Genomic DNA, 12,448 nt, shown 5'->3' on the forward strand with positions numbered 1-12,448 from the left:
AAAACAGTTTCCCAGCTCTGTTTGGGGAGTGGTAAAATTATATATAACACCCGATATTATATGTATATAAATATTAAATAACAATTAATATCTATCATAGGTGAGGACTTAATTAAATCAGTATCTGGATCTGTAAATGAAATCCAGGTACTGATTTAATTAAATTTCACCCATGATAGCTATTAAACTAAAGCCACATGGCAATAACAGGAATGAAATCAGCCTTCCACATTCACAATCAGAACTACAAAATAAATTGAGGAAGTATAATAAAGACGAACATAACAGCATCGCAATGTGACAATGCCCTTTACCTAGATTCAGATTGGCTCCTGAAACACCTTGGATTATCCACTAGGAAAGCCTGATGTGGCCTGAGCTTTTGTCCAATACTCAGTACCAGCACTATCATAAGTTCTATTCAATTAAAATAAATATATGGCCGGGCATGGTGGCTCACGTCTGTAATCCCAGCACTTTGGGAGGCTGACGCAGGCAGACCACCTGAGTTCAGGAATTCAAGACCAGCCCGGCCAACATGGCAAAACCCCACCTCTACTAAAAATACAAAAATTAGCCAAGCAAGGTGGTGCGCGCCTGTAATCCCAGCTACTCGGGAGGCTGAGGCAGGACTATCGCTTGAACCCAGGAGGTGGAGGTTGCAGTGAGCCAAGATGGTGCCACTGCACTCCAGCCTGGGTGACAAGAGCAAAACTTCATGTCAAAAAATAAAAAAAAATTTTTAAAGTAAAATAAATAAATTTTTAAACCGTCCATGATAAAACTTTCAAATACATATATGGTCAAAATCAGTTCACAGCTGTTTTAAAACTGCAACAATACATGCACTACTGATCTCTTTTAAGATATTCACCCATTTTATCTGGGTTCAAATTCTAGATTCAAAAGAATAGTCAGGAGGGCCATTATGTGTAAACACTGAATCCGAAGTGTGTAAAACTATCCTGTTAATTTTGTAAGTTCTGGCCGGGCGCAGTGGCTCACACTTGTAATCATCCCAGCACTTTGGGAGGCCAAGGCAGGCAGATCACAAGGTCAGGAGTTCGAGACCAGCTGGCCAACACAGTGAAACCCCGTCTCTACTAAAAATACAAAAATTAGCTGGGCGTGGTGGCGGGCACCTGTAATTCCAGCTACTCGGGAGGCTGAGGCAGGAGAATCACTTGAACCCAGGAGGTGGAGGTTGCAGTGAGCCAAGATCACGCCACTGCACCCCAGCCTGGGCGATAGAGCAAGACTCCATCTCAAATCAAAAAACAAAACAAAACAACAAAACAACAACAAACAAATTTATAAGTTCTGGTGTTTACTCTCTGTAATCTTGATCTCCTCTGAAATCCTCTGTTGAAGACAGAAACCCATCATCTCCCTGGAACTCAGCCAATGGCCTGAAAAGATACAAATAATAAATACCACTTCTCATTTGCATCCTGCTTTATAGTTTACAAATCAGTTCATGTGAAAGTCATGTGGGCCACAAATGGTGGGGGAGGCATAATCAAACATCTGCCGAGTTCTTTCTCTTACAAGATAGCAGTCATTATCAGGGTAGGGGACAGACACAGGAGTTTGCACAGTTCTCTGCAAAGCCCATAAAATTGTATGCAATCTTAAAAAGTAACCAACGGGGTCATCTTCCCTGCAGCATATGAACATGTTTCTTTCTGCCTCCTTCCAGCATGCTCTACAAAATAGTCCCGGTAATCGCCCATGTTACCAAGTCAGCCGTCCATGGTTGCTCCCTTCCCTGACCTAAAGAAAGATTCAAGTTCAAGTTAATGCTGGAGACACCTAGGCAAATGCCCAACTCCCTCCCAGGCCATTCCCTCCTCCCACTTTCTAACCTGTAGTCAAACAGCCTTTTAAAATCCTGTGCTGATTATTTTTTATCCTTTGGGATGCTGGGACTGGGACCCTGCAGCCCAGGCTCCTTTTGGCAGCTGGCTCTCTCTGTTTGGCTCTGCCAGGAGGGGTACTAGAGGAAGGGAGCTGTTGGCTTCCTGTTCCTAAGAGTGACCATGATCAAAACACCTCATCCTGGCAGCTGCAGTTGCTTCCAGTTTTTCCAGTATTTCCAGAATCAGCCTCACCACCTCCTTCCACTCAGAGACACCAGCACCTACTGGCTGGCATCCCCTTCTCAGCATGAGGCATCGGGGCCAGCCAAGGGGGACCTTCCTAGCCCAGAGTGCTGAGTCCTCACCCTGCAGGGCCCTGCTCCAAGCCCCTAAGTCAAAAAAAACTTGGTCTCTGACTTTTGTTCACCCAGCCCCAAGGGTGATTGCTGTTTCTTCTTCTTCTCCTTCTTCTCCTTTTGCTCCTTCTCCTCCTCCTCCTCCTCCTTCTTCCCCTTCCTCCTCCCCTTCTTCTTCCTCTTCTTCTTCCTCCTCTTCCTCCTCTCCTTCCTCCTTTTTCCTCCTCCTTCTTCTTTTTCTTCTTCTTCTTCAACAGAGTCTCACACTGTTGCCCTGGCTGGGGTGCAGGGGCGTGATCTCGGCTCACTGCAACCTCCGCCTCTCGAGTTCTAGCGATTCTCCTGCCTCAGCCTCCCAAGTAGCTGGGATTACAGGCGGGCACCAGCAGACCCAGCTAAATTTTGTATTTCTAGTAGAGACGGGGTTTCACCTTGCTGGCCAGTCTGATCTCGAACTCCTAGGCTCAAGTGATCTGCCCACCTCCGCCCCACAAAGTGCTGGGATTACAGGTGTGAGCCACTGCACCCGGCCTGTTTCCTATCATTCTTACCTCTGTGATACCTAAGTATCCCCGCTTTGCTGTTCTCTTCCCTAATACCTGGCTAACAATCCCTTCTATGAAGTTATCTGTTGAAATTCCTGTCATGGTTTCTGTCTCCTGACTGGACTCAGACTGATACGGGTTCCTATAGGAACTCTTTTCATCTGCTTTCACGTGAGCAATTAAGAACACAGCTGCTGTTGCAATCTCTCAGGAGGTCTTTTGCTTTATTCATTCCTGTTCCTGGGACTGGTCCTCAACTTGTTAGGCTCAGAAATTGGCTGTGTTAGCAAAAAACAAAAGGAAGTCTGTCCCTCATGTCACTGTCATGAGGAAAGAGACATCTGGGTCAGCATGACGACAATTAGCCTGCCACAATTTCATGGATGCTGGAAGGCACAAAACCTCTGAGTCAGAGACAAAGGGCTTTCTATTCATGGCCAGAGCAGTAGCCAGAGTGTATTTGTACTGGTTCCTCAAGTTCCAATTGCCACATGACACCGTGAAGAGGACTAGGCGACATGTGCATATGCAGTGGATCGTGTTCCATAGGGAACCCTGGTCCCAGGAAACTCATATATTTTATAATGGGCAGTAGGCCTGCCTGCCCTGTGCTCCACAGACAGCCACGACGTCTCTTTTCCAAGGCTGTGTGCTACACAAACATCCTTGAAAAGACAGTCCAGCACCAAGGAAGCATGAGGGACCCTCGGAGAACTATCTCTCAACACTCATCTAGAGCTTGCATGTAAACATGAACTTCCGGTGAGGGTAATTAGTTGGACAATTCAGTTGGTTTCCATAGCAAAGATCTATCTACAGGAACTAGAGCAGTTGAGTCTTTGGGTCAGGGTCCCCCCGATCCTTTCTTATTTAGTGCCATTGGGACTCTCTGAATCTAGATTTTTTTTTTTAATTACAGCATATCAACTACCCTCCCCCTACCCCCCCCTTTTTTTTGTTGAGACAGTCTTGCTCTTCTGCCCAGGCTGGAGTGCAGTGGCGTGATCTTGGCTCATTGTAATCTCCACCTCCCAAGTTCAAGCGATTCTCCTGGCCTAGCCTCCCTAGGAGCGGGGATTACAAGTGCACACCACCACACCTGGCTAACTTTTGTATTTTCAGTAGAGACGCGGTTTCACCATGTTGGCCAGGCTAGTCTTGAACTCCTGACCTCAGGTGATCTGCCCAACCCTTGGCTTCCCAAAGTGCTGGGATTACAGGCATGAGCCACCACGCCCCGATCCCTTTCTTATTGACATAGATATGGTCTGGATATGTAAGTATTGTTAGTCAAGTCTTGTTCTGACCAGTAACTAAACTACCCTGTCTCTATAAAAGTGAGTGCGTTTTCTAGACATTACCAATTATGAGATTTAGAGGGCAGTCCTATTTCCAAGTTGCTAGAAATTACCTTACTATCTATCCTTTAGCACCACCTATCCCTAATTCCATAAAAAGCCTTAGTTTAAAAACTAAAATTGCTTTCTGCTGTTTTTCCTTAATATAAAACTAAAAAAAAAACAAAACTTCTATCTATAGATTATATCTTTACAACACAAATTGTGGTTTTTAGAATCTCAGGGAAAAAATGCTACCTTAAATGTTAGTAGACTAAGATTCTTGACCTCCTAAATCAGTGTCAAATGTGAGATCATAGCTAATGCCTGGCCTAGGTAGTCAGCACTCAATAAATAGTAGTCGTATTGTCAGGGCTCTGGAAAATGAGAGAAATGAATCTGAGCAAAAAATAGGAAATTATAAGAATAACAGTATCTTCTAGAAACCTGCAGGCAGAAATGCAGCCAAGTTTGGAATATCTACCCTGCCCTTGCCACTCTGTTTGTACAGTATGACCCCATTCATCACTGCTCATTCAGCTACTATGTGCCAGGCACAGTGCCTGAGGCCGGGACACAATAGGAAACACAAACAGATACGGTTTTTTACATTGTAAAGCACAGAGGTTACAGTCTAGTGGAGAGAGACAAATCAAATTATCATGCAAGGAAATAAAAAACTGCCACTGTGGTAACTGCTGAGACAGGCAAGTACATGGTGCTGAGTGTGTATAAAAGGATGACCTGACCCACTGAGGGAGGTCATCAAAGGCTTTCCTGAGGAAGCGATGAGCAAGCAGAGACCCAAGTCTAAGCAAGCAATAAGACAATAGGGAAACGGGAAGAGCTTTCTAGACTTAGAGAAGAGCAAACACCTCCTGGCAGGCAGAAGGACACTGAGGAAGCATGGCTGGAGCTCAGGAAGATGAGACCTGCCAAATAACAGTAAAACCAAGGTCACAGAATGAGGATTTTGCCCACAGCTACACAACTTCTGGGATACTTTCCTTATACTACCACCTTCCTAGTCAACAGACATCATTTTCTTTCCTCTCCAAACCTTCCCCTGGGACAGAGGTCCATCAGTTAATGCTCATTCCAGAGTAAAAAAGAAATCACAAAGTAGAACATAAAAAGGAAATGCAAAAACTTAAGCCACAAAAACTGAAGACCTCACTATGGAATTTTTCTTTTTTGAGTGTGCCTAGGAGTCTTGGGGATGGTCTATGTCAGTGGTATTCAAAGTGTGGTTCCAGGACCAGCCACATCAGCATCTCCTGAACACTTATTAGAAATGCAAATTCACAGGCCCCACTCAAAACCTATGAATCAGAAATACCGGAGATGGGGCTCAGCAATCTGAATTTTAACAAGCAAAAAGCCCCACAAAAAGGGCTTCTGTTGCACAGACAATAGTCTCAATCAGTGCTTCCCAAACCTGTCTGATCATCTGAAGCAACTGGGAGCTTATTAAACTACTCCTGGACTACATCCCAAAACCTACAAAAATTGAAATCTCAGGGCAAGGCTTGGGAATCTATATTGAGATGATCACCCTGATTTGAGAACCACTGGTCTATATCAAAGTAACAGTGTCTGACACGGTGAGCAATTAATTTCAAGTGTCATTTGTCTTTGCCAAGTAATTAAGGGTAGTAAGTACCTCAGGCTCTGCCAGTCCAACTCACTACATTATTTGATTGATATCTTCCATCTCCTTAGCTCTTCCCAATTTTAAAACAATGTAAGACACTTCTAATTTTGACATTTATTGAGAAATTTATGCTTGTCTCTCAGTCTTTTTTTTTTTTTTTTGGAGACGGAGGCTTGCTCTGTCGCCCAGGCTGGAGTGCAGTGGCCGGATCTCAGCTCACTGCAAGCTCCGCCTCCCGGGTCTACGCCATTCTCCTGCCTCAGCCTCCCGAGTAGCTGGAACTACAGGCGCCCGCCACCTCGCCCGGCTAGTTTTTTGTATTTTTTAGTAGAGACGGGGCTTCACGGTGTTAGCCAGGATGGTCTCGATCTCCTGACCTCGTGATCCGCCCGTCTCGGCCTCCCAAGTGCTGGGATTACAGGCGTGAGCCACTGCGCCTGGCCAGAACTTTTTCTTTTCTCTGCCTCTGCAAAGAAATGGATTTTCTATTATTGTGACTCAGCATTGTTTTTATTTATTTATTTATTTATTTATTTATTTATTTATTTATGAGACAGAGTCTCACTCTGTTGCCCAGGCTGGAGTGCACTGACTTGATCTCAGCTCACTGCAACTTTCACCTCCTAGGTTCAAGTGATTCTCATGCCTCCGCCTCTTGAGTAGCTGGGATTACAGGTGCCTGCCACCATGCCCAGTTAATTTTTGTATTTTTAGTGGAGATGGGTTTTCACCATGTTGGTTATGGCTGGTTTCAAACTCCTGACCTCAAGTGGTCCGCCCACCTTGGCTTCCCAAAGTGCTGGGATTACAGGCGTGAGCCACCACGCCCAGCATCAGCACTGTTTTAAATAAACATACAAATAAATATGGGATGAATTAAGACAATATTATGTTTACAAACAAAAAACCTTCCAGAGCTGAAAGGATAATATCATAGATTCATTTTCAAGCATCAGCATTTTCAAGAATTTTCCCATATGCTTAAATTTATGCAGCTGATCTACAAATAATATTGACTGGTCTCTTAGAGGTAATTTTACATTTCTCAAAAGCTCTTAAGCAAGATAATGATACGAGACTCACTTCCCACAAGATTTAAGAAGGCCACAGCCCCAGTAAGAAGTGGGGAAAAAAAAAAAAAAAAGAGTGGTCACCTTAACATGTAAAAAGTGTCCAATTATTGGTTAGGATAGTTTCAGAAAGTTTAGTGGTTACAGGCAGCAACCTTTTGAGTATATAAAATCAGAATTTATGAAGTGGCTGCTGCTATGACTCTAATAAAACAAGGAAGCAATTTAATAGTTTTAAGAAAATGGAAAGGAGCATAGGAAGGAAGAAAAGGTAGGCTTGAGTAAATTACTCTGCCCCTGAAGATAGCAAAAAGAAACCACTAACTGTAAAATTACATAATATTAATGAACTGTTTGCTGTCGTATGGTATTATCATGTTCAAAGGAAAAAAACCCTGCAAAACGTAGAAGGCATTATCAAGAAGATAGTCCATTTTACCTGTAAAAGTAAGAGGATTAGAGCAAAAACAAACAAGAAAAGTTGAAGGTCCTCTTCTCTACTTCTATAAAATAGAGAATTTAAAAGAAAAACATGACAGATCCCTATCTCATACCATATGGAAAACAGATTAAAGACTGATATGTAGTATCACAAAAGTAATAGAAAAAAATATGTATTTGGGGATGACACAAAGCCCCAAAGCTATAGAAAAAGTAATAGATCCAACCTCTGCAGAAGTTAAAATACTAGCAAGAAATTGAAACATTTAACAAAAGATTGAGATCTATAACAAAGTATTTGTACAAATCAAGAATAAAAAGCAAAACAACAGGAAAATAGAGAAAGGATTAGAACAGACAAGTCACAGAATACAAGGGCCAAAAATACACATATTTGAAAAAATGCATGGCTTCACTAGTGTCAGGAAAATGCAAGAAAAAAAAAAGGCATTCTCACCTGACAGAGTAACATTACCGCATTTGCTGTTAGGGGATGTTCTTGTCTGTCAGTAAGGTCATCTAAATGTAACCTGTTTTGCATTTGAAAAGTCCAACACTGGGATCCCTGCGCTGCTGTTCTGAACTGGGGGCTGCTGACTTGACTGGATCAGTCCTCAGGGTAGGGGGAGCTCCGGAAAGAAAGGCACAACTCCCCAGTCAAAAGCCATGTGGGGTATGAAAAAGGAGGCCTGGACACTACCTGGCCCTTCTTCCAGTCTCACATTCTCCTGAAGTGCCTGAATGATAAACCCCAACTGAACTCTGAGGAAATATTTAATTTTTTATTTTCTAAATTAGGATACATCTTACACACTGGCACATTTCATGCATTGGCAAAACTAGTAAAAAGATTTGTAATACATTGGTAAGAACATAGGTAAAAAGAAATTCTCATGTACTAGTCAAATAATAGTTTTCAGAAAGTAAAAAACATAACAAAGTAAGCACAGGTCAAAAAACTTATTAATTAACCAAAGGACCTTATTACCAAAGGACCCCACAAGATGATAAAAGAGAATGTCACACAAGAATGCTGGAATAAGATCTCATAGTTAAATGCTAATGTGGTTAATGTTCTACAAGGCTAAAAAACTGTAACCTCTTTTCTATCACAGAAAAGTAACATACCATTCTACCAGATCATCGTTTGCAGCTTACCAATGTTGTATAAGTTAACATCTAGCTCTAGAGTCTGGGCCCGAATCGACAGTAAATCATAGTCACAATATTGTAATTACCCACTAGGTGGATTTGTTTGACAATGCTCTAGTATACTGTTTCTCAAACGTTTTTATTGTTGTTAATTTTTTTTTTTTTTTTTTGAGACAGAGACTCACTCTGTCACCCAGGCTAGAGTGCAGTGGTGCAATGTTAGCTCACTGAAACCTCTGCCTCCTGGGTTCAAGTGGTTATCATACCTCAGCCTCCCGCATAGCTGGGATTACAGAAATGCACTACGATGCCCAGCTAACTTTTATATTTTTAGTAAAGACAGGGTTTTGCCATTAGACTGTACATGAATCTAAGTGCAGCATTAGAGTCTCATAGGAGTGCAAACCCTATTATGAACTGTGCATGCGAGGAATCTAGGTGCACTCCTTATGATAATCTAATGCCTGATGATCTGAAGTTGAACAGTTTCATCCCAAAACCATCCCCCTGCCCTGTCCATGGAAAAATTGTCTTCTATGAAACTGGTCCCTGCTGCCAAAGAGGTTGGGGACCACTGCTTTAAATCTTTGGCCAGTTAACAAGCTCCCTTCTCAATCAAGGTAAATGCAGAAAGACAACTTATACAAATGCAGGGAAAACATACACCAACTACCAAGAGGGAATCCCTCTTTCCTAGCTAAGAGGGAACATTTAAGGACAACAGATAGCACACAGAGCCACTGATAATCCAAGGGGAAAACAAGGAACAGAAAATGTGAAAATTCTGATTTCTTCTGAGATGAAAGGGTATTACATGTATGAAACAAGAATTAGAGGCTGGACGTGGTGGCTCATGTCTGTAATCCCAGCACTTTGGGAGCTGAGGCAGGCGGATTACCTGAGGTCGGGAGTTTGAGACCAGCCTGGCCAATACGGTGAAAGCCCATCTCTACTAAAAATACAAAAATTAGCCGGGCGTGGTAGTGCACACCTGTTAATTCCAGCTACTCTGGAGGCTGAGGCAGAAGAATCACTTGAACCCGAGAGGTGGAGGTTGCAGTGAGCCGAGATAGTGCCACTGCACTGCAGCCTACGTGACAGGGCAAGACTCTGTCTCAAAAAAAAAAAGCGGGGGGGGGAGGCTGGGCATGGTGGTTCACGCCTGTAATCCCAGTACCGAGGCAAGCGGATCACCTGAGGTCGGGAGTTCGACACCAGCCTAACCAACATGGAGAAACCCTGTCTCTACTAAAAATACAAAATTAGTCAGGCATGGTGGTGCATGCCTGTAATCCCAGCTACTCAGGAGGCTGAGGTAGGAGAATCACTTGAACCCAGGACGTAGAGGTTGCGGTGAGCTGAGGTCAAGCCATTGCACTCCAGCCTGGGCAACAAGAGTGAAACTGTCTCAAAAAAAAAAGAAAAGAAAAGAAAAGAAAAGAATTAGAGACAGCAATCTTTAATATTTAAATACAAATTACTAGCCAGGCGAGGTGGCTCACACCTGTAATCCCAGCACTTTGGAAGGCCAAGGCAGAAGGATCACTTGGGGCCAGGAATTCGAGACCAGCCTTGGCAACAAAGAGACTCCATCTCTACAAAAAATTAAAATTAAAAAAGTAGCCAGGCTAATAGTGGTGTGCGTGCCTGTGGTCCCAGCTAATCAGGAGGCTGAGTGGGAGGATCACTTGAGCACCAGAATTTGAGATTACAGTGAGCTATGGCCATACCACTGCACTCTAGTCTGGGCAACAGAGTGAGACCCTGTCTCTAAAAAATAAAGAATTACTAAATTTAAAATGAAATAGAAGAGCTGAATAATAAGGTAATGGATGTGTTCAAAGGGTGAATTAGTGGTCTGGAAGGTGGTATTTGAAGAAATCTTTCAGAATAAATAGATGAAGACAAAATACAGAAGTATAGTGAAGAAGGTAAGTTAATAGGTCTGATATCCACCTAAGAAAACTATTTTTAAAAATCATATTTAAAATTGCCTTTAGTCCAAGAATGGTACAATGACTCAGATGAAAGGACCGTGGGGTAAGCAGCATGAATGACAAATGTCCCAGAGATCTAGACACAACTTGGTGAAATTTTAGGACTCCAAGCATAAAAAGAAAACCCTAAAAGTTTTTCATGAGGAAAAAATAGGTTATTTATCAATAAATAAAGAGAGGTAATCAGATTGGTGTTTGACTTTAATCAGCAATACTGGATAATAGCATACGATTGTTATAGCTTCAAAATTCCGAAGGAAAATGATTTTGAGTCTAAAACCGTAACTCAATTTAAAAAATTTTAAATTGAAGATTCAACATTTAATTACTTGAAGATACGCAGCAGCACACCAGAAAACTAATCCTGGGATGCAAGAGAAAGCAATCAAAAGAAAACAGTAAAACTCATAGTGGCCTAATAACTATTTACACATACAGGCCAAGATCCTAGAGATTAATCTAAAACTAAAATTGAATCTGATTACATCACAAGAAAAGGCTGAGGTGGGGAAGTGAAACAATGCTAAGGTTACTGACTTAATTGGAAGATGGGTGGAAGATATGGCTACTAATTAACTCTAAACATAAAGAAAAAAAGGTAATCACTAAAGAAATAGCAATAGGTTTAATTACTTCCAAACCACTGGAGGAAAAACAAGGAGAAAAAAAAATAACAATCAAGCCAATAAGATGACAAAATAAAAACAAGAAAGCATGATATACAGAAAATACAAAATAAGACAGCCAGGAATAGTCCAAATGTTTTAATAATCTCAATTAATATAAATGGATTAAATTTCCCAGAGCTGGTTTGACTAATTAAGGAAAATAGAAGTCAATTATAGAGGATATGAGAAAAAGTAAAGTATTTCAGTTATAAAAGGCACAACTCACCAATAGTCATGTAATGCTTACATTTCAGAAACTGATTAAATGAACAATAAGATAAGAATGTAGAAGGCAGAAAGTTTGAACAATTAACAAGCTAAATCCAAAAAAACCTGTACCCAAAACAGGCAAAGCACCCCTCTACCCACCCAAAACTCACAGAATATTTACAAATATTGACCATATAATTCCATAAGGTAGAAACCATACAGGTTATATTGTATCTGCTTAGAAATTTTAAATATACTTTGAATCTGAAATACCCATTAAAAATAAACAATAGTTACCATAGCTAAAGACATAGAGCCAACGGAGTACTCAGAGGAGTATTTTCAGTCCTAAATACATGTATTATCAGGAAACAAGAAAAACGGAAAAGAAAACTGTTTACATAATACACCTTAAGGCAGTGTGGGGATCAACAACATCCCTGGAGATACGGTCATCAGTGAAAGTAGTCCAGGAGTCCGTGAATTCATTTATTAATCATAAGCCTGTAAAATGTATATGCTAACTAGTAATAAAAGTGCAAACTGTGTTATATTTTAGAGTATCAACTCAGTTGTAACACTAGTTACTTCATCCTGATGAGATGGTTGGGAATCACATCTTTGAATATATCAAAATTAAACTGAGTTCCTTGAAGTCAGACATGGCCTCATTTATTTGTATACCTTTAATATAGGCACAATAGAGGTACCTGGAGTAAGCCCTCAACAGTGTTATATGAATTGAATTAATTAACGTATGAGGCAGATAATTTCCCAAAATATGGGGCTCACTGGAGGAGTAGGGTGAAACAGAATAAACAGATCTGTATGGTGGGTACAAGGCTGGAAAACACTGGCTGAACATGAATCTTCACCCCAGGTCTGTGACGTCACTAGGGTCACATGCCAGGTGTTCCAGGATTCTGGAGAGGATTTTACCAACATGGAGGAGCTATCAGATTTCTTACCTTTCTTCCTTGACAGCAAGATTCATGAACTTCAATAATCACAACATTAGGAAAAATTAATCTTCAACTATGACAGACTAATTTAAAAAAAAAAAAATTTAGTCCTTTTTAGCTGTATGTCAAAAGGGCAGACCAATAGCTACAGCTAGTACAATGACTAGAACACAAGCTCAAATTCCCTGGTATTATAG

General features: G+C 41.4%; 1 long non-coding RNA gene across 1 annotated transcript in view; it reads left to right on the plus strand.

Annotated features, from left to right (window-relative positions):
* The window catches only part of LOC126940399 (uncharacterized), a 117,735-nt gene that overhangs the window by 5,621 nt on the left and 99,666 nt on the right, over positions 1-12,448 (plus strand). The gene's annotated exons all lie outside the window — the stretch shown is intronic.

Source organism: Macaca thibetana, chromosome 17 (genome assembly GCF_024542745.1).
Source record: "Macaca thibetana thibetana isolate TM-01 chromosome 17, ASM2454274v1, whole genome shotgun sequence".
In the NCBI taxonomy this organism is placed as follows: Eukaryota; Metazoa; Chordata; class Mammalia; order Primates; family Cercopithecidae; genus Macaca; species Macaca thibetana.